We start from the raw sequence: 25,035 nt of genomic DNA, 5'->3' as shown, positions 1-25,035 counted from the left end.
CTGTCCTTCCATGCAGCGGTTGAAACATTGTATGTATTTGTTTCCATAAATGGATCCATTTATGGAAACAAATACATACAATGTTTCAACCGCTGCATTGAAGGACAGTCCCAGAACTGTCATTAATAGTCTATTTCTGACAGTTCCATGACATTCCCTCCATACAGCGGTTAAAACAGCTGTATGCAGTGAATGTCCCAGAACTGTCATAAATAGTCTATTTCTGATAGATCTGGGACATTCACTGCATACAGCTGTTTTAACCGCTGTATGGAGGGAATGTCATGGAACTGTCAGAAATAGACTATTAATGACAGTTCTGGGACTGTCCTTCCATGCAGCGGTTGAAACATTGTATGTATTTGTTTCCATAAATGGATCCATTTATGGAAACAAATACATACAATGTTTCAACCGCTGCATTGAAGGACAGTCCCAGAACTGTCATTAATAGTCTATTTCTGACAGTTCCATGACATTCCCTCCATACAGCGGTTAAAACAGCTGTATGCAGTGAATGTCCCAGAACTGTCATAAATAGTCTATTTCTGATAGATCTGGGACATTCACTCCATACAGCTGTTTTAACCGCTGTATGGAGGGAATGTCATGGAACTGTCAGAAATAGACTATTAATGACAGTTGTGGGACTGTCCTTCCATACAGCGGTTGAAACATTGTATGTATTTGTTTCCATAAATGGATCCATTTATGGAAACAAATACATACAATGTTTCAACCGCTGCATGGAAGGACAGTCCCAGAACTGTCATTAATAGTCTATTTCTGACAGTTCCATGACATTCCCTCCATACAGCGGTTAAAACAGCTGTATGCAGTGAATGTCCCAGAACTGTCATAAATAGTCTATTTCTGATAGATCTGGGACATTCACTCCATACAGCTGTTTTAACCGCTGTATGGAGGGAATGTCATGGAACTGTCAGAAATAGACTATTAATGACAGTTCTGGGACTGTCCTTCCATGCAGCGGTTGAAACATTGTATGTATTTGTTTCCATAAATGGATCCATTTATGGAAACAAATACATACAATGTTTCAACCGCTGCATTGAAGGACAGTCCCAGAACTGTCATTAATAGTCTATTTCTGACAGTTCCATGACATTCCCTCCATACAGCGGTTAAAACAGCTGTATGCAGTGAATGTCCCAGAACTGTCATAAATAGTCTATTTCTGATAGATCTGGGACATTCACTGCATACAGCTGTTTTAACCGCTGTATGGAGGGAATGTCATGGAACTGTCAGAAATAGACTATTAATGACAGTTCTGGGACTGTCCTTCCATGCAGCGGTTGAAACATTGTATGTATTTGTTTCCATAAATGGATCCATTTATGGAAACAAATACATACAATGTTTCAACCGCTGCATTGAAGGACAGTCCCAGAACTGTCATTAATAGTCTATTTCTGACAGTTCCATGACATTCCCTCCATACAGCGGTTAAAACAGCTGTATGCAGTGAATGTCCCAGAACTGTCATAAATAGTCTATTTCTGATAGATCTGGGACATTCACTCCATACAGCTGTTTTAACCGCTGTATGGAGGGAATGTCATGGAACTGTCAGAAATAGACTATTAATGACAGTTGTGGGACTGTCCTTCCATGCAGCGGTTGAAACATTGTATGTATTTGTTTCCATAAATGGATCCATTTATGGAAACAAATACATACAATGTTTCAACCGCTGCATGGAAGGACAGTCCCAGAACTGTCATTAATAGTCTATTTCTGACAGTTCCATGACATTCCCTCCATACAGCGGTTAAAACAGCTGTATGCAGTGAATGTCCCAGAACTGTCATAAATAGTCTATTTCTGATAGATCTGGGACATTCACTCCATACAGCTGTTTTAACCGCTGTATGGAGGGAATGTCATGGAACTGTCAGAAATAGACTATTAATGACAGTTCTGGGACTGTCCTTCCATGCAGCGGTTGAAACATTGTATGTATTTGTTTCCATAAATGGATCCATTTATGGAAACAAATACATACAATGTTTCAACCGCTGCATGGAAGGACAGTCCCAGAACTGTCATTAATAGTCTATTTCTGACAGTTCCATGACATTCCCTCCATACAGCGGTTAAAACAGCTGTATGCAGTGAATGTCCCAGAACTGTCATAAATAGTCTATTTCTGATAGATCTGGGACATTCACTCCATACAGCTGTTTTAACCGCTGTATGGAGGGAATGTCATGGAACTGTCAGAAATAGACTATTAATGACAGTTGTGGGACTGTCCTTCCATGCAGCGGTTGAAACATTGTATGTATTTGTTTCCATAAATGGATCCATTTATGGAAACAAATACATACAATGTTTCAACCGCTGCATTGAAGGACAGTCCCAGAACTGTCATTAATAGTCTATTTCTGACAGTTCCATGACATTCCCTCCATACAGCGGTTAAAACAGCTGTATGCAGTGAATGTCCCAGAACTGTCATAAATAGTCTATTTCTGACAGTTCTGGGACATTCACTCCATACAGCGGTTTCCGGCAAAAAGTGTATGTGCAGAGTTCCTCTATTCTGCAGATACACTTAGAGGAGCTCTGCAGATACACTTAGAGGAGCTCTGCACATACACTTTTTTCCGGTTTGGAATTATTCTTATTTTCATCCTACTTCTTCTTCTTCTTCTTCATCCTCATCCTCATCCTCTTCTTCTTCTGAGGATGAGGATGAAGAAGAAGAAGAAGAAGAAGAAGAAGTAGGATGAAAATAAGATTAATTCCAAGCCGGCAAAAAGTGTATGTGCAGAGCTCCTCTAAGTGTATCTGCAGAGCTCCTCTAAGTGTATCTGCAGAATAGAGGAACTCTGCACATACACTTTTTGCCGGCTTGGAATTATTCTTCTTTTCATCCTACTTCTTCTTCTTCTTCTTCTTCATCCTCATCCTCAGAAGAAGAGGATGAGGATGAGGATGAGGATGAGGAAGAAGAAGAAGAATGAAAAGAAGAATAATTCCAAGCCGGCAAAAAGTGTATGTGCAGAGTTCCTCTATTTCTGACAGTTCTCTCACAGCTTCTTCACATGTACAGCGGTTGAAATATCTGTATCCTAAATGGAAACTAATAGATACAAATTGTATCTATTAGTTTCCATTTAGGATACAGATGTTTCAACCGCTGTACATGTGAAGAAGCTGTGAGAGAACTGTCAGAAATAGAGGAACTCTGCACATACACTTTTTGCCGGCTTGGAATTATTCTTCTTTTCATCCTACTTCTTCTTCTTCTTCTTCTTCTTCTTCTTCTTCTTCATCCTCATCCTCATCCTCTTCTTCTGAGGATGAAGAAGAAGAAGAAGTAGGATGAAAAGAAGAATAATTCCAAGCCGGCAAAAAGTGTATGTGCAGAGTTCCTCTATTTCTGACAGTTCTCTCACAACTTCTTCACATGTACAGTGGTTGAAACATCTGTATCCTAAATGTAAACTAATAGATACAATGTTTCAACCGCTAAACATGTGTTCCTTCTGTCAGAGAACTGTCAGAAATAGCGGAGCTCACTGCAGGGACACTTTTGCCGGCTGATCGGGAAATGTTCGATTCGCGCACCCGAAGTAGGCAAAATTTCGGTTTCGACACGAATCGAATATTTCCTGAAATTCGACTCGAATTCCGGTTCGCCTAGTTCGATTCGCTCATCTCTAATTAACATGTATAAATACATCAGTGGTAGGGGGGGCGTGTCCGGCCAGCTCTGTGGATGGCTACTTTCTAACAGAGCTCCACAGCACTCCAGCTCTGTAAGTGGCCACACAGCGACTTTGGGGTTTGCAAAACACCTCCACCGATCGGGTACTTATCCCTCCACAACAACTGCAGAAGCTCGCGGGCTTCTATGCGGCCTGGGATCACAGGATCCAAGATGGCTCAGCGATCCATCCGCTCTGCCTGACAACCAACACAGATATACACCAGACCCCAGACTCTCCGCTCCTCCTATATGATGGCGATCCGGGTGAGTCATCTCCCCCACTGTCACCCACATCTTGCAGTGCTGTCAAATCCAGGCCTAGGATAGAGGATCCCTCCCGTATAGATAGACAGGCATCTTCTCTCCTTCACATGCCTGCCTCACTTCTGCAGTCAGCCATAGAAGCTTTCCCTGCCTCTGATCAACGTGTTTCAGAGTTGGCTATGAAGAACATGCTTCTCTCATTATGAAAGACACTTCATACCGAATTATCAGCTGCGCTAATACCGCTTTCTAACACTGTGCACGAACAAGAGCAACGCATACACCATATTAAAAATAAGATGAGTGAAATGTTCTCTGCCCATAATACTATGGTAGATGTGCATTCAGATCATGATGCTAAGATACAACAACTTAACCTCAAAATAGCGGATCTAGAGGACCATTCCAGAAGAAACAACATAAAATTGTCTGGCACTCCGGAATCGGTCACTCCTGACACCCTAGTCACCTACCTACAGCAACTGATAAAACATCTCCTTCCTTTGCTCACTGACATGGAAACAGTCATAGAGCACACAGAATCCCAAAGACAACATTCCTGCACGCATCATTCCTTAGAGATGTATTGGCACGCATATACTACTACCATATTAAAGAGAAGCTTATGACTGCAGCGAGAAATCCAATAGCATTCTCTGCATTCCACACAGGTATCAAACTCTACGCTGACCTGTCTAAAGCGACATTACTTAATAGAAAGAAGATGATACCCATTACTAAAGCCCTGCATAATAACATTGGTTATCAATGGGGGTTCAACACTAAGCTCACAATCAAAGCGGCCACACAGGGTAAACTCTTCACAATTAGAAGCCTGGAAGCAGGTCTTGACCTACTCAAAGAATAGAATATCTTGCTTGCAGATAACCACCCTTTCTCCCTCAATCATCCTCAAACCATGGAGGGGGACTGGTCTTGATTATATATTCATCTAGCTACTAACCAGTCTAATTATCACCCTTCTACAATCCTTAGATGGAGTGCCTGGCCTCATCCAACGTAATATTCTACCCCAGTTCAAAACGTACCACTATGGCATGACCATATTGCTGTGTTTGCTCAACCACCCCCACATGTCAGTAGCTATTTATGCTACCTATTTTTCTTGTATTGTTAACAAGAATTTTTTATGCTTGTTATGTCTTTGTGTACCCTGTTGGCTTTACCAGTCTCACATGCTCAACTATCAATTATGATACTCTTGGAGACTTCTACTACAACACTCTTTCCTACGAGCCCTGATCCGCTCCTCCAAATTCTATTTTTAATTTCACTGAGGATGTATACCATAGCTGTTAACGTAGTACCTACCATGGCCAAAATGGTACTCACAATCCCATTGGATATAGACACTCCAACTCATCAGCTACGCTCCAATATACATGTCCATGGCATTTAAAATCACCTCTCTCAATGTCCGGGGCCTTAATTCACCTATAAAAGATCTTCTCTAGTCAAAGAGGCTCACTCATTTCAAGCGGATATCATGTTCATCCAAGAAATGCACTTTGCTCTATCCAAGACACCCATCTTTAATATGAATCGCTTTCCTAACCTATTCCTCGCATCAAACCCCCAAAAGAAAAACAGAGTTATTACAGCTATAAAGGACACGGTGAACTTTCACTTAATCTCTGAGGTTGCAGACCCACAAGGTCGCTACCATATTTTAATATGCAATATAGATGGAAATAGATACACCCTAGTCAATGTCTATGCTCTGAATTCTAACCAAATCCACTTTATCCGGAAACTTCTTGCCCTGATTTCTACTCACAAGACAAGCCATTTGCTTATAGGAGCGGACTTCAACACAGTTGGTAACGTACAGTTGGACTCTTCCACTAACAAAAGACCTCCCAAACAGTTCCTGAACCACCTTCTTCACACCACGACCTCTATGACATCTGGAGATGACAACATGGAGCAGAACCAGATTACTCCTATTACTCCCCTTCCCAACTCTCATACTCAGGATTGACTTTTCCCTCACAGATAAATGGACCTTACAGCATATCATGAACTCAAATATTGGCATAATTACTTAGTCCAATCACACACCGATTAGTATCACAATTGGGAAATCAGATAAATCTTCTCTTCCTCGCATCTGGAGACTGATCTCAGATATTCTAAAATACCCTAAACATCAAAAACCCATTAAGGACGTTCATTCCTTCTTCTTTGAAATGAACGACACTCCAGATACCTCAATACACATTTTATGGGCTACCCACAAAGCCTACATGAGAGGGGTTCTTATAAAGCTAAGCTCTCAGATCTCCAGACAAAAGAGAAGCCAAATTGAAGAGGTCTTAGCCTCTATTAAATAAAGGAAGATCAGAACAAACATACTCCTACCCCTAGAGTTTCGGCCTCCCTGCTAGCAGACCGATACAAACTTCCCTCTTTACTTTTACATAAATATGATCTCAACCTATGGAAATTGAAGGCAAAATATTACTCCATGGGGAATAAGGCGGGATCCCTATTGGCTAAATCGGTGAAACAATAGCGCCCTAAAACAAAGATAAATACAGTACACCGCCCCGTTTCTAAATCCCACTTAATAAATCCCCAAGACATAGCAAATGCCTTTGCTGAGTTTTACCATTCCCTGTACAATCTCAAAAATGATAATGAGACTGCACAGCCATCTCCTGCCCTTATACAACACTTTTTTTAAGCTCAGTTAAACTTCCTGCTCTTTCCCCTTCTCAAATCCAATCCATATCTGAACCATTCTCCACTACAGAAATTGAATCGACAATCAAAACCCTTCCAATACACAAATCCCCTGGGGGAGACGGATATATAAATGAATATTATAAGTATTTTGCTCCTATTTTATCCCCTTACTTAACCAACCTCTTTAACTATGCTGCATCTTCAGGTTCTTTCCTAAAGAGATGCTACAATCTATCATCTCAACGATTCCCCTCAAGACCCCCATCATGTACAAAACTACAGACCTATATCGCTTTATAAATGCGGATGTAAAACTATTTGCTAAAATAATAGCCCACAGACTGCTCCCATTCCTTCCTTCTTTGATCTCCTCAGATCAGGTAGGATTTATACCAGGGCGACAAGCCCCAGAAGCCACTAGGAGATTACACTCACTGCTCCACAACTTGGAATCACACAAATATCCTTCTCTGCTCCTCTCTCTTGATGCAGAAAAGGCATTTGACCGCATGTAATGGGGGTTTATGCAGGTGGTACTGCAAAAATTTGGCATTACAGGCTGGTTGCAAACAGCCATTATGTCTTTATATTCTTCCCCTTCTGCTAGAGTTCTTACAGATGGAGTCCTATCTACCTCGTTTGACATCACAAATGGAACCAGACAAGGTTGCCCTCTATCCCCTAGTGTATTTGCATTACTTATAGAACCCCTTGCTTCCAAACTAAGAGAAGTACCACTATTTTTCGGGGCATTAAATGTCGTGATGAACATAAAATAGTCTGTTTGCAGATAATATTATTTTAATGGTTACTAATCCACCACAGTCGCTTCCCGCAATACGTAACATGCTTAATTTATACACAGAGGTTTCCTATTATAAACTAAATGAAAATAAATTTGTGATCCTGAACCTGTACACACCACCGAACATTCATCAGTTCCCACCACATTCTTCCACAGTGTACAGAAACATGTTTCCCATTTTTTTGGGGAATCCAAACGACCCAGATGCACCACTAACTTAATAATTCACCCACTCAATAGAGGCGGGGCGGGCCTTCCACATCTACATTCCTACTATTTAGCTATGCTCCTAGACCAGATTTACTTCTGGTGGCATCCTACAAAGGAAAAAAATCTGGTACATTATGGAACCCCTAGTATTCCGCCCACTCATGCCACAGAGTCTCCTTATTTTTTGGTTTTGTTTACAGCCTTCTTTTACCTGTCCCTGCATCAAAGCTTCCCTTGAGGCCTGGACTAGTAAACTGTCCTATCCTTTCCCAGAATCCAGATCAATCCTGATCCCCATACATGTCCTATACTCATGGATACCTTATATCAATCTAAACCTCTGGGAAAAATGTGCTTATTTGATAATGGACTGTGATTTGACTAACAAGATAGCCCCTTTCCAACACAATTTCTCCCTTCCTACCTCAGAATAATTTAGCTATATAAGGATCGTCCATTGCATTCAAACTAAAAAGAATTCCATCTAATACTATCCTCCCGACTCCTATATTTCAATATCTCAACCACCCTAAATATCCAGGTAGAGGTATATCCATATTTTACTCCCATATCATTGTGTTCAAATTTAACTTGCGAACAACATCTTTACGAAACTGGGAACTACAACTTTCTCAAACCGTCTCAGATCAAACATGGCAAAAAAACCTTCACCCTCACATATAAAGCCTTGCACTGTACTACACATTGGGAATCATATCTGAAACTCCTGCATCAATGGTACTTGACACCCATTAGACTAGCGAAAATCTATCCTTGCTCTCCGGATTTTTTATAGACAATGTGGAGAAACAGGATCCCTATTGCACAGATTGTGGTCATGTAAATCACTAAGATCTTTCTGGAATGGGGTTTTCAATGTAATTAAAATAAATATAAAGGTTGTACATCCTGACCCTATCATAGCACTCTTTCATATTGGCTGAAAGACTGGCGCATAGATATGTCCATGCGCATAGCATCGATCATTGAAATGAGCATAGGCAAATCGCTAATAGAAATGAGCTTGCATGTCCACATTTTCTGGCACCAGATGAGCTATTTAAGGAATGCTTTTGCTCACTGTCAGTGCTGACTAGTCTTTCAGCTGTTTCCTGTATCCTGCTACTACTCTGCTGTTTCCTTTTTTGCTGACCCAGCTTGCCTTTGACTTGAACTTAGATACAGCTTCTGCCTTGTTGCTAGTTCCTGACCCCAGCTCTGTTCCTGACCTCTTCTTTGGCTGATGATTCTGTACCTCACTGCCCACCTGCTGCTGACCTTGGCCGTTCCTGTGACCATGCTTCTCTTCCTGGGGCTGTTTCCACGAGTGCCTACCCAGCTGTCATTCATATCAGCTCTGCTCACCACAGTACGTTCCTGTCTCAAGTCTGCTGGGAGTCCTGACAAGCCTCGCATATGGAGCCTGCAGTCTAGGTGGAGTGCCCCTTTAACTTTGGCTGGATCTCCATGCACTATTACAGTTCCTGAGTTGATGTTCTGCCAGCCTACCTGGGACCGCATCGCCTGCTGCAAGTGCTCCTATCAACACCTTCCTGCACTCGTGTTTCTCCTGTCATTCCCCACGATACCTTCTGTTCCTCCTTCAGCTGGAGCTGGGCTGGAGATACAAGAGAGGTCAACTTCGTCAATTGTCTCTGATCAGGTACGTGACAATTGCCCAAAAGTATTGCAAGAAGTTTGTTTTTTTTTGCCGCAGTGATTCAAGTCATGCCAATTAAGACAGCACCCATTAAAATCTATATCATGTTGCAAGTCGCTGAAAAATCGCTCTGTGAACCAGGGCTAATAAAATGATGTCAGAATAAGAATTAAATATACAAAAGAAGTAATGTTGGTGGGTTGAGAGTGTCATTAAACATCTTCTGATGAAGTCAGGAAAGGGCTGAAGTGACTTATATAATGTATATATGTATTCTGTATTGACTTTTAGGGCATTGTTTTTAAATGGCTGGAATGGTTTAAACTTGTGGCTAATCAATCAAACCAATGGAGAGAGATGTGAGTAGCATGGATCCAAGAAAGGCAGGAGATCAGCAAAATACAGAGTAATACAGTGCCAAGGCACAGCAGAGTCCAAGTACTGTATATACTGATTACAAGGCCCACACTGTCTGGTGTTTAGGGATGAATGAAAGGTTACCATTTTGATGAAAGGCATTGGGGGTCAATGAACAAAGTGAATTTAAGGTGGGCCTGGTGGTTTTTAAAGGATACATTCACTTAAAAAAAAAAACTAAATGCACACTTTTTCATGTAAAACAATGTGCATTTATTATTTTTTTTCCTAGGAGCCTTCAGAGCTCCCAGTACAGCTGTATGCCCACACCTCCTGTATGGCCAGACAGCTACTGAAGAGCAGGAAGAATCCATGAACTATGAGCTCGCCAGCATCCTCACAGTTCATTGAGAACTACAAGCTGCCTGCCGCCGTATGACAGGGCTGTGTGAGTGGAGCCCTGCACAGCTGTGGGGGATATGGGGTGCAGTGGGAAGTTGCTGATCATGTTACACCCAAAATACGGGCATAACATGTTCAGATGGGTGAACCTATCTTTCAATAAGACAAAAAAACAGAGCACTAATGGTGAAAAGCTGAACGTAATCATAAACATAGAAACAATGTCAGGACCAGTATGTCCAAGATAAAAGATGTGTTTAATTATCCAATGATAAAAACATCAATATAAAGTCATATATCCAATGTGGGTTGTATGTATCACAACAATTTGGCTCATGAACCCTGCTGAAAATGGATAATCAAAATAGCTTACTGTGGTCTCCTGAATGTGATGAATGGACTTAATGATGGAGGCGAATATGAGGTAATACCTGCTGGTAAATGCCTACATTGGCAAGTATGGGGTGGTGTATCCAGCAGAAAGCCGGGAAAGCCTCCTTGCTATCACTGACACTCACATCATCACGGCGTGTCGGAAGTGACCTCAGTGGAATGCAGGAAGGCCAGCAGCAGCTGCTGTTTTACAATCAGACAAGGTAGATAGCGTTGAACTCGCCAAAACAAGTCCTGGTTACCACGATGACATGTTTCGCACATACATCATGCTTAGTCACAGCCAATTGGAAACCAGGGAAGCTAAGATATTTAGGTACTAAACCTGGAAATGGGGCAGTACTAAGGGGCAAATCAGGCCAGGGATTTTAAAGATATATGCACCAATTCAGTTGTAGAATAGTGTCACAGTGAGCCGGTCTAAAAATCCACCAACATAACTAGTCTATACATAAAAGGTATAAAAATGCCATAAACAACAGCAATTAATCAATTCGATCACGGTAAAATAAAATATCTATATGAACAATGGTTATAAAAATTACGGAGATTCAAATACAGCATAGTAATATTAAAATTAAAAGTTACTCTGGGGGCACATGCGCAGCATGATGGACACACGCTTCCAGCGGTAGCTCCGTCAGACCCAGAGACAAACAGCACTACTCCCAGAGCAATAATACCTTGTTTCTTGTTGATTTTTACTAGCTCCCTTGTGGAACATCCTGGTGAATGCCGTGGGTCCAAGGTATTCCAGAGTCTGTTACTGAGCTGATGCCTGCAGTATCCAAGTTATGTCATACTCTCCTCCCTGAGACGCCACTATTCTCCTTTGCATGTGATAGAATCCACAGGGCCTTTCACCCTAAACCACCAGTAGATAAACCACCTCGTGATATAATTCTATGCATGAAAGATTACCTAACTAAAGAAGAAATTCTACTTGCATCCAGGAATACCTCCAATATAGAATTAGGAGGCTTTAAAATACAAATATTTCCAGATATCTCTCCGGCTACTTTAGAAATAAGATGCAAAATGAAAGAAGTAACCTCAGTGCTTCAATCAGCATGCATAAAATATCACTGGGGTTTCTCTTTTAAATTATCAGTACCTCACAATGGCACTACATATACAATTTTCACTGTTGCTGAAGGCAAGAAACTCCTGGTCAAACTGGGACTATTGGAGCCTGAACTAACACTGCGCCTTCCTGGAACACCTCGTCCATCAACTATATGGTCTACCACTTCCTCACGTCGTGACCAAAGAAGACAATCCTCCAGAGATCTTGCAGCTTGAAGGGGTCATCTTTCCTCTTTCTCGACTGATCATATCTCATTTGATAAGACATAATGTGATGATTAATCAAGCACAACTTCTCTCTCTCTTGTCTCTCTTGTCTCTCTCATCTCTCTCCTCTCTCTCCTCTCTCTCTCCCCTTGGTTGTTTACATTGTTGTGCCTGTTATAGCCCTCGCACATGGATTTGAACATAGTGAAGCTGCCCGTCATAATGTGGTGATTGCTCCTGGCCTTTATTCCATTGTATTTTGCATATTTTTTCAATATACAGTTGCAAGAAAAAGTATGTGAACCCCTTGGGATTACGTGGATTTTTGCATGAATTGGGCATAAAATGTGCTCTGAACGTCATCTAAGTCACAACAATAGAAGAACACAGTCTGCTGAACATAATACTACACAAACATTAGATGTTGCCATGGTTTAATTGCACATAACATGTAAACATTCACAGTGCAGGGAGGAAAAAGTATGTGAGGCCCTAGCTTAATGACTTCTCCCAGAGCTAATTGGAGCCAGGAGTGAGCAAACCTTGACTCCAATCAGTGTGATGATATTGGATGTGTTACTGACAGCTGTCCTGCCCTTAAAAAACACACACCTGTTTTGGGTTTACTGGTTTCAAGAAGCACTGTCTGATGTGAACCATGCCTCGCAGAAAAGAGCTCTCAGAAGACTTACGATCAAGAATTGTTGACTTGCATGAAGCTGGAAAGGGTTACAAAGGTATCTCCAAAAGCCTTGATGTTCATGTGTCCATGTTAAGACAGACTGTCTACAAATGGAGAAAGTTTAGCACTGTTGCTACTCTCCCTAGGCGTGGTCGTCCTGTAAAAATGACTGCAAGAGCACAGCGCAGAATGCTGCATGAGGTAAAGAAGAATCCCAGAATGTCAGCTAAAGACCTACAGAAATCTCTGGCACATGCTAACATTTTTGTTGACACATCTACAATAAGGAAAACATTAAACAAGAATGGAGTACATGGGAGGACACCACGGAGGAAGCCATTGCTGTCCAAAAAGAATATTGCAGCACGTTTGAAGTCTGCAAAAGAGCACCTGGATGTTCCACAGCACTACTGACAAAATATACTGTGGACAGATGAAACCAAGATTGAGTTGTTTGGGAAGAACACACAACACTATGTGTGGAGAAAAAAAGGCACAGCACACCAACATCAAAACCTCATCCCCACTGTAAAACATGGCGGAGGGAGCATCATGGTTTGGGGCTGCTTTGCTGCCTCAGGGCCTGGACGGATTGTTGTCGTTGATGGGAAAATGAATTCCAGAGTTTATCAAGACATTTTGCAGGAAAACGTACAACCATCTGTCCGCCAACTGAAGCTCCGCAGAGGATGGGTGATGCAACAGGACAATGACCCAAAGCATACAAGTAATTCAACGAAACAATGGCTGCAACAGCACAGAATACGCCTTCTGAAGTGGCCCAGTCAGAGTCCTGACCTCAACCCGATTGAAATGCTGTGGCATGACCTTAAGAGAGAGATTCACACCAGACATCCCATCCCAAAAATATTGCTACACTGAGTTTTGTGAAGAGGAGTGGTCCAAAATTACTCCAGATCATTGTGCAGGTCTGATCTGCAACTACAGGAAATGTTTGGTTGAGGTTATTGCTGCCAAAGGAGGGTCAACCAGTTATTAAGTCCAAAGGTTCACATACTTTTTCCTCCCTGCACTGTGAATGTTTACATGTTATGTGCAATTAAACCATGGCAACATCTAATGTTTGTGTAGTATTATGTTCAGCAGACTGTGTTCTTCTATTGTTGTGACTTAGATGACATTCAGAGCACATTTTATGCCTAATTCATGCAAAACTCCACGTAATCCCAAGGGCTTCACATACTTTTTCTTGCAACTGTATCTTTACAACATATCAATGTATAATCACTAATCTATATATGTAACAATATTACCAACTTATAAATCATACTAAATACTATTAAAATACATTGTAATAAGGGGGAGGGGCGGCCGGCTCCGAGGATGGACGTGTGAGAGAGAGAGCTCCGTTCATCTGTCAGCAGAGACTCAGCACACACTGACAAACGAGAGATCAGAGTGACTCATATTGCACATAAGGGTACATTAACCCCTCATCTACCATGCCACGGAGGAGGAAAGCCCCAGGACAGCCAGGGAAACTGACAAGCTTCTTCCCTGCTGTCCCCTCATGCAGCCAAGATGGCGCCGTCTGCAGCATGAATAGACACAGAGCCTGTGACAGAGACACTGCAGCACAGCACCTGGATGCCAGATTAAAAGCACCACTATACTCAGGAGACCCTGGTGAGTCCTTTCCTCCCCTGTCTCCCACCACAAGCAGCCCTGCTAAATCAAGACCCAGATTGGATACTGAATCCACTCCTGACAACCAACTCTTTACTTCACAAATTCTATCTCAAAATTGTGCTCCATCTCTAATTGAATCTTTCCCTGCTTCTGATCAACCTATCACTGAGATATCTATGAAAAACATACTTCTTTCTCTGCGTCAAACACTCCACACTGATCTTACAGCGTCACTATCCCAAATCTCTAATGTGGTACAACAACAAGAACATCGCATACGCCATATTGAAAACAAAATGGGAGAAATGTTCACAGCCCACAACGACTTGATTGATGCACACGCAGACCATGAAGCTGATATTGAACAAATAAAACTGAAATTAGCTGATTTATAAGACCGATCCAGACGCAATAACATCAAATTTAGAGGCATACCTGAATCAATTACCAACGATACCCTGACTCCATACCTCCAACAATATATCAAAATCCTCATTCCCTCACTCACGGATATGGAACTCACCATAGATCGGGCGCACAGAATACCCAAGCCAACTTTCTTACCAGCCTCTACACCCAGAGATGTACTGGCATGTATACACTTTTACCATGTAAAAGAGAAAATACTGTCAACAGCCAGAAATCCTCCACCCCTTCCGCCATCACACGCAAATATCAAATTATTCGCTGATTTATCCAAAGCCACATTCCTCAACCGCAAAAAGCTCGTTACCATAACCAAAGCTCTGAGGAACCATGGGATAGGTTATCAATGGGGCTTCCCCACAAAACTTACCATTAAACAACATGGGAAAATATACACCATCAAAAATCTAGAAGCAGGCATCGATCTCCTAAAAAACTGGAACATAATACCGGTGGAATCTCAACACTCCACTCCTCCCAACATGCAACCAATGGATGCTGAGTGGTCCTGATTCTACAAGCCCTCATACTACTAAACACCCGCCATCTTGGGCACTCTCTCCCTTACCTAACCAACTGCTGGCAAACGGCCCCAAATCGAACATTTTCAAGTAACAAGAGACTTTTCAGCATGACCTCTCTTATGGTCTATGCTTGTTCTAACTCCCCTGTTATAAAGTAGAAATTCACGCTACTCATGTTACTTGCATTTCTCGCAAGTTTTTTTTTACCCTCTCTACCCTTTCCCCCTCCTGCACCACCAGTCAACGGAATCACTCCACCGTTTAACTACCATCTCCGACATCACCAGCAAAACTCCACCTGATCCAACGACCGTTCCACAACTAACACATCCTGTGTATGGAAGACCAACACTAGAGATGAGCGAATCGAACATGGCGAAGTGGAATTCGTTTCAAATATTGGGAAATATTCGATTCACGCCGAATCCGAAAATTAGCCAACTTCGGATGCACGAATCGAATTTTCCCAAAAATGGCGGCGACATGTGTGGCGATGGAGCGGGGATCTCTGGGAAGGCGCGCAGACAAGGCGCGCTGACCCATAATGCATTCATTCATGACATGTGATCGCATTAGCCAATCAGCAGCCAGCCAGCCAGCACTGTGTAATGGTGGAGCTATAAATTGCGGCCATCTTACAATTATCCATTAGCCTGCGGTCATTCAAGAGAGACAGACCTGTCTGTATTAGGGACAGAGTTAGGGCCAAAGAGACTTTAGGGCCACAGAATCGTTACTTAGGGACACAGAATCGTTACTTAGGGACACAGAATCGTTACTCAGGGACACAGAATTGTTAATCAGGGACACAGAATTGTTACTCAGGGACAGACACAGAATTATTACTGAGGGACACAGAATTGTTACTCAGGGACACAGAATTGTTACTCAGGGACAGACACAGAATTGTTACTGAGGGACACAGAATTGTTACTCAGGGACACAGAATTGTTACTCAGGGACACAGAATTGTTACTCAGGGACAGACACAGAATTGTTACTGAGGGACACAGAATTGTTACTGAGGGACACTGAATTGTTACTCAGGGACACAGAATTGTTACTCAGGGACACAGAATTGTTACTCAGGGACAGACACAGAATTGTTACTGAGGGACACAGAATTGTTACTGAGGGACACAGAATTGTTACTCAGGGACACAGAATTGTTACTCAGGGACACAGAATTGTTACTCAGGGACAGACACAGAAATGTTACTGAGGGACAAAGAATTGTTACTGAGGGACACAGAATTGTTACTCAGGGACAGACACAGAATTGTTACTCAGGGACACAGAATTGTTACTCAGGGACACAGAATTGTTACTCAGGGACAGACACAGAATTGTTACTGAGGGACACAGAATTGTTACTGAGGGACACAGAATTGTTACTCAGGGACACAGAATTGTTACTCAAGGACACAGAATTGTTACTGAGGGACACAGAATTGTTACTCAGGGACAGACACAGAATTGTGACTGAGGGACACAGAATTGTTACTGAGGGACACAAAATTGTTACTCAGGGACAGACACAGAATTGTTACTGAGGGACACAGAATTGTTACTGAGGGACACAGAATTGTTACTCAGGGACACAGAATTGTTACTCAGGGACACAGAATTGTTACTCAGGGACACAGAATTGTTACTCAGGGACAGACACAGAATTGTGACTGAGGGACACAGAATTGTTACTGAGGGACACAAAATTGTTACTCAGGGACAGACACAGAATTGTTACTGAGGGACACAGAATTGTTACTGAGGGACACAGAATTGTTACTCAGGGACAGACACAGAATTGTTACTCAGGGACACAGAATTGTTACTCAGGGACACAGAATTGTTACTCAGGGACACAGAATTGTTACTCAGGGACAGACACAGAATTGTTACTGAGGGACACAGAATTGTTACTCAGGGACACAGAATTGTTACTCAGGGACAGACACAGAATTGTTACCGAGGGACACAGAATTGTTACTCAGGGACAGACACAGAATTGTTACTGAGGGACACAGAATTGTTACTGAGGGACACAGAATTGTTACTCAGGGACACAGAATTGTTACTCAGGGACACATAATTGTTACTCAGGGACAGACACAGAATTGTTACTGAGGGACACAGAATTGTTACTGAGGGACACAGAATTGTTACTCAGGGACACAGAATTGTTACTCAAGGACACAGAATTGTTACTGAGGGACACAGAATTGTTACTCAGGGACAGACACAGAATTGTTACTGAGGGACACAGAATTGTTACTGAGGGACACAGAATTGTTACTCAGGGACAGACACAGAATTGTTACTGAGGGACACAGAATTGTTACTGAGGGACACAGAATTGTTACTCAGGGACACAGAATTGTTACTCAGGGACAGACACAGAATTGTTACTGAGGGACACAGAATTGTTACTGAGGGGCACAGAATTGTTACTCAGGGACACAGAATTGTTACTGAGGGACACAGAATTGTTACTCAGGGATACAGAATTATTACTCAGGGACACAGAATTGTTACTCAGGGACACAGAATTGTTACTCAGGGACAGACACAGAATTGTTACTCAGGGACACAGAATTGTTACTCAGGGACACAGAATTGTTACTCAGGGACACAGAATCGTTACTGAGGGACATAGAATTGTTACTCAGGGACACAGAATTGTTACTCAGGGACACAGAATTGTTACTCGGGGACAGAAACAGAATTGTTACTGAGGGACACAGAATTGTTACTCAGGGACACAGAATTGTTACTCAGGGACACAGAATTGTTACTCAGGGACAGACACAGAATTGTTACTGAGGGACACAGAATTGTTACTCAGGGACACAGAATTGTTACTCAGGGACACATAATTGTTACTCAGGGACAGACACAGAATTGTTACTGAGGGACACAGAATTGTTACTCAGGGACACAGAATTGTTACTCAGGGACACATAATTGTTACTCAGGGACACAGAATTGTTACTCAGGGACAGACACAGAATTGTTACTGATGGACACAGAATTGTTACTGAGGGACACAGACTTGTTACTCAGGGACACAGAATTGTTACTCAGGGACACATAATTGTTACTCAGGGACAGACACAGAATTGTTACTGAGGGACACAGAATTGTTACTCAGGGACACAGAATTGTTACTCAGGGACACATAATTGTTACTCAGGGACACAGAATTGTTACTCAGGGACAGACACAGAATTGTTACTGATGGACACAGAATTGTTACTGAGGGACACAGACTTGTTACTCAGGGACACAGAATTGTTACTCAGGGACACAGAATTGTTACTCAGGGACAGACACAGAATTGTTACTGAGGGACACAGAATTGTTACTGAGGGACTCAGAATTGTTACTCAGGGACACAGAATTGTTACTCAGAGACACAGAATTGTTACTCAGGGACAGACACAGAATTGTTACTGAGGGACACAGAATTGTTACTCAGGGACAGACACAGAATTGTTACTGAGGGACACAGAATTGTTACTGAGGGACACTGAATTGTTACTCAGGGACAAAGAATTGTTACTCAGGGACAGACACAGAATTGTTACTGAGGGACACAGAATTGTTACTGAGGGACACTGAATTGTTACTCAGGGACACAGAATTGTTACTCAGGGACACAGAATTGTTACTCAGGGACAGACACAGAATTGTTACTGAGGAACACAGAATTGTTACTGATGGACACAGAATTGTTACTCAGGGACAGACACAGAATTGTTACTGAGGGACACAGAATTGTTACTGAGGGACACAGAATTGTTACTCAGGGACAGACACAGAATTGTTACTGAGGGAAACAGAATTGTTACTGAGGGACACAGAATTGTTACTCAGGGACAGACACAGAATTGTTACTCAGGGACACAGAATTGTTACTCAGGGACAGACATAGAATTGTTACTGAGGGACACAGAATTGTTACTGAGGGACACAGAATTGTTACTCAGGGACACAGAATTGTTATTCAGGGACACAGAATTGTTACTCAGGGACAGACACAGAATTGTTACTGAGGGACACAGAATTGTTACTGAGGGACACAGAATTGTTACTCAGGGACACAGAATTGTTACTCAGGGACACAGAATTGTTACTCAGGGACAGACACAGAATTGTTACTGAGGGACACAGAATTGTTACTGAGGGACACAGAATTGTTACTCAGGGACACAGAATTGTTACTCAGGGACAGACACAGAATTGTTACTGAGGGACACAGAATTGTTACTGAGGGGCACAGAATTGTTACTGAGGGGCACAGAATTGTTACTGAGGGACACAGAATTGTTACTCAGGGATACAGAATTGTTACTCATGGACACAGAATTGTTACTCAGGGACACAGAATTGTTACTCAGGGACAGACACAGAATTGTTACTCACGGACACAGAATTGTTACTCAGGGACACAGAATTGTTACTGAGGGACACAGAATCGTTACTGAGGGACATAGAATTGTTACTAAGGGACACAGAATTGTTACTCAGGGACACAGATTTGTTACTCAGGGACAGAAACAGAATTGTTACTGAGGGACACAGAATTGTTACTCAGGGACACAGAATTGTTACTCAGGGACAGACACAGAATTGTTACTCAGGGACAGACACAGAATTGTTACTGAGGGACACAGAATTGTTACTCAGGGACACAGAATTGTTACTCAGGGACACATAATTGTTACTCAGGGACAGACACAGAATTGTTACTGAGGGACACAGAATTGTTACTCAGGGACACAGAATTGTTACTCAGGGACACATAATTGTTACTCAGGGACACAGAATTGTTACTCAGGGACAGACACAGAATTGTTACTGATGGACACAGAATTGTTACTGAGGGACACAGACTTGTTACTCAGGGACACAGAATTGTTACTCAGGGACACAGAATTGTTACTCAGGGACAGACACAGAATTGTTACTGAGGGACACAGAATTGTTACTGAGGGACTCAGAATTGTTACTCAGGGACACAGAATTGTTACTCAGAGACACAGAATTGTTACTCAGGGACAGACACAGAATTGTTACTGAGGGACACAGAATTGTTACTGAGGGACACTGAATTGTTACTCAGGGACACAGAATTGTTACTCATGGACACAGAATTGTTACTCAGGGACAGACACAGAATTGTTACTGAGGGACACAGAATTGTTACTGAGGGACACAGAATTGTTACTGAGGGACACAGAATTGTTACTCAGGGACACAGAATTGTTACTCAGGGACAGACACAGAATTGTTACTGAGGGACACAGAATTGTTACTGAGGGACACTGAATTGTTACTCAGGGACACAGAATTGTTACTCAGGGACACAGAATTGTTACTCAGGGACAGACACAGAATTGTTACTGAGGGACACAGAATTGTTACTGAGGGACACAGAATTGTTACTGAGGGACACATAATTGTTACTCAGGGACACAGAATTGTTACTCAGGGACAGACACAGAATTGTTACTGAGGGACACAGAATTGTTACTGAGGGACACAGAATTGTTACTCAGGGACAAGGAATTGTTACTCAGGGACACAGAATTGTTACTCAGGGACAGACACAGAAATGTTACTGAGGGACACAGAATTGTTACTGAGGGACACAGAATTGTTACTCAGGGACACAGAATTGTTACTCAAGGACACAGAATTGTTACTCAGGGATAAAGAATTGTTACTCAGGGACAGACACAGAATTGTTACTGAGGGACACAGAATTGTTACTGAGGGACACAGAATTGTTACTCAGGGATACAGAATTGTTACTCAGGGACACAGAATTGTTACTCAGGGACACAGAATTGTTACTCAGGGACAGACACAGAATTGTTACTCAGGGACAGACACAGAATTGTTACTCAGGGACACAGAATTGTTACTGAGGGACACAGAATCGTTACTGAGGGACACAGAATTGTTACTCAGGGACACAGAATTGTTACTCAGGGACACAGAATTGTTACTCAGGGACAGACACAGAATTGTTACTGAGGGACACAGAATTGTTACTCAGGGACACAGAATTGTTACTCAGGGACACATAATTGTTACTAAGGGACAGACACAGAATTGTTACTGAGGGACACAGAATTGTTACTCAGGGACACAGAATTGTTACTCAGGGACACATAATTGTTACTCAGGGACACAGAATTGTTACTCAGGGACAGACACAGAATTGTTACTGATGGACACAGAATTGTTACTGAGGGACACAGACTTGTTACTCAGGGACACAGAATTGTTACTCAGGGACACAGAATTGTTACTCAGGGACAGACACAGAATTGTTACTGAGGGACACAGAATTGTTACTGAGGGACTCAGAATTGTTACTCAGGGACACAGAATTGTTACTCAGAGACACAGAATTGTTACTCAGGGACAGACACAGAATTGTTACTGAGGGACACAGAATTGTTACTGAGGGACACAGAATTGTTACTCAGGGACACAGAATTGTTAGTCAGGGACAGACACAGAATTGTTACTGAGGGACACAGAATTGTTACTGAGGGACACTGAATTGTTACTCAGGGACACAGAATTGTTACTCAGGGACACAGAATTGTTACTCAGGGACAGACACATAATTGTTACTGAGGGACACAGAATTGTTACTGAGGGACACAGAATTGTTACTGAGGGACACAGAATTGTTACTCAGGGACACAGAATTGTTACTCAGGGACAGACACAGAATTGTTACTGAGGGACACAGAATTGTTACTGAGGGACACTGAATTATTACTCAGGGACAAGGAATTGTTACTCAGGGACACAGAATTGTTACTCATTGACAGACAAAGAAATGTTACTGAGGGACACAGAATTGTTACTGAGGGACACAGAATTGTTACTCAGGGACACAGAATTGTTACTCAAGGACACAGAATTGTTACTCAGGGACACAGAATTGTTACTCAGGGACAGACACAGAATTGTTACTGAGGGACACAGAATTGTTACTGAGGGACACAGAATTGTTACTCAGGGACAGACACAGAATTGTTACTCAGGGACAGACACAGAATTGTTACTCAGGGACACAGAATTGTTACTGAGGGACACAGAATCGTTACTGAGGGACACAGAATTGTTACTCAGGGACACAGAATTGTTACTCAGGGACACAGAATTGTTACTCAGGGACAGACACAGAATTGTTACTCAGGGACAGACACAGAATTGTTACTGAGGGACACAGAATTGTTACTCAGGGACACAGAATTGTTACTCAGGGACACAGAATTGTTACTCAGGGACAGACACAGAATTGTTACTGAGGGACACAGAATTGTTACTGAGGGACACAGAATTGTTACTCAGGGACACAGAATTGTTACTCAGGGACACAGAATTGTTACTCAGGGACAGACACAGAATTGTTACTGAGGGACACAGAATTGTTACTGAGGGACACAGAATTGTTACTCAGGGACACAGAATTGTTACTCAGGGACAGACACAGAATTGTTACTGAGGGACACAGAATTGTTACTCAGGGACACAGAATTGTTACTCAGGGACACAGAATTGTTACTCAGGGACAGACACAGAATTGTTACTGAGGGACACAGAATTGTTACTGAGGGACACAGAATTGTTACTGAGGGACACAGAATTGTTACTCAGGGACACAGAATTGTTACTCAGGGACAGACACAGAATTGTTACTGAGGGACACAGAATTGTTACTGAGGGACACAGAATTGTTACTCACTGATACAGAATTGTTACTCAGGGACACAGAATTGTTACTCAGGGACACAGAATTGTTACTCAGGAACAGACAGAGAATTGTTACTCAGGGACACAGAATTGTTACTCAGGGACTCAGAATTGTTACTGAGGGACACAGAATCGTTACTGAGGGACACAGAATTATTACTCAGGGACACAGAATTGTTACTCAGGGACACAGAATTGTTACTCAGGGACACAGAATTGTTACTGAGGGACACAGAATCGTTACTGAGGGACACAGAATTGTTACTCAGGGACACAGAATTGTTACTCAGGGACACAGAATCGTTGAATTAAAGAGTATGTCAGACAACACGCAGAGGAGTGGCAGAGGAGGCAATGTTTCAGGAGCGAGCAGACGTGGCAGCAGAGGAAGGGGTCGAGGCAGCACTAGTCGCAGCCAGAGACCAGTGCTCCCGGTGTCATCCAGCGGTCGTGTCTCCACCGACAACCCTGCCGTCATCGATTGGTTGGCTCGGTCGTCTTCCTCTTCCCAGGTCACCTCTGACACCTACAGCCAACGGTCGGTGGGTACGTCAGACACAACCGTTAGTTGGCATGGCCCGGGAGCAAGCCCACTGAAATCACGTGTCCTCTACCTGCCCCTGTCCTTTGGTGTTCCCTCACCAAGCGAAGTATCGCATGCTGTGGGCTCAGCCCCACTGTACAGTGAGGAAGAGCTAACAGAGGGCGGTCAGGAACGGGGGGAGACATCCGCCTCTTCAGCAGCCAGGCGAAGAAGTACTGGCGAGGAGAGTGGCTCGGTAGCCGGTCTAGAGACAGGTCTGTCTCCTGACCCACACGCAGCCGAGGGGGCTAGTAGTGACGCGGAGACCCTAATTGATGATGATGAGGCTGATCGCACTTGGCAGCTACCGCCTCCTCATGCTGCTGCCAGGTCCAGAGTGTCTCATGGGTCCCTGTACGGCCTCCCATTGCTGCTGTCTCCATCGCCACACTCTGCCATGTGCCACTTTCAGGTCTCCTCACACTGCTGGTGGGTTCCATTTTGTCATAGGGTGCTGGCAGATTACGGGCCTCCCATTGCTGCTGCCAGGCCCGTAATCTGCCATGGGCCCCCGTACCGACTCCTCATGCTGCTGCCAGGCCCGTAATCTGTCATGGGCCCCTGTACCGCCTCCTCATGCTGCTGCCAGGTCCAGAGTGTCTCATGGGTCCCTGTACGGCCTCCCATTGCTGCTGTCTCCGTCGCCACACTCTGCCATGTGCCACTTTCAGGTCTCCTCACACTGCTGGTGGGTTCCATTTTGTCATAGGGTGCTGGCAGATTACGGGCCTCCCATTGCTGCTGCCAGGCCCGTAATCTGCCATGGGCCCCCGTACCGACTCCTCATGCTACTGCCAGGCCCGTAATCTGTCATGGGCCCCTGTACCGCCTCCCCATGCTGCTGCCAGGTCCAGAGTGTCTCATGGGTCCCTGTACGGCCTCCCATTGCTGCTGTCTCCATCGCCACACTCTGCCACGTGCCATTTTCAGGTCTCCTCACACTGCTGGTGGGTTCCATTTTGTCATAGGGTGCTGGCAGATTACGGGCCTCCCATTGCTGCTGCCAGGCCCGTAATCTGCCATGGGCCCCCGTACCGACTCCTCATGCTGCTGCCAGGCCCGTAATCTGTCATGGGCCCCTGTACTGCCTCCTCATGCTGCTGCCAGGTCCAGAGTGTGTCATGGGTCCCTGTACGGCCTCCCATTGCTGCTGCCAGGCCCGTAATCTGCCATGGGCCCCCGTACCGACTCCTCATGCTGCTGCCAGGCCCGTAATTTGTCATGGGCCCCTGTACCGCCTCCTCATGCTGCTGCCAGGTCCAGAGTCTCTCATGGGTCCCTGTACGGCCTCCCATTGCTGCTGTCTCCATCGCCACACTCTGCCATGTGCCACTTTCAGGTCTCCTCACACTGCTGGTGGGTTCCATTTTGTCATAGGGTGCTGGCAGATTACGGGCCTCCCATTGCTGCTGCCAGGCCCGTAATCTGCCATGGGCCCCCGTACCGACTCCTCATGCTGCTGCCAGGCCCGTAATCTGTCATGGGCCCCTGTACCGCCTCCTCATGCTGCTGCCAGGTCCAGAGTCTCTCATGGGTCCCTGTACGGCCTCCCA

The sequence above is a fragment of the Staurois parvus genome, unplaced genomic scaffold, assembly GCF_062004578.1.
Source record: "Staurois parvus isolate SC_StPar_1 unplaced genomic scaffold, SC_StPar_1.0 ptg000217l, whole genome shotgun sequence".
Classification (NCBI taxonomy): domain Eukaryota; kingdom Metazoa; phylum Chordata; class Amphibia; order Anura; family Ranidae; genus Staurois; species Staurois parvus.
Note: the sequence above shows the minus strand (reverse complement) of the source record.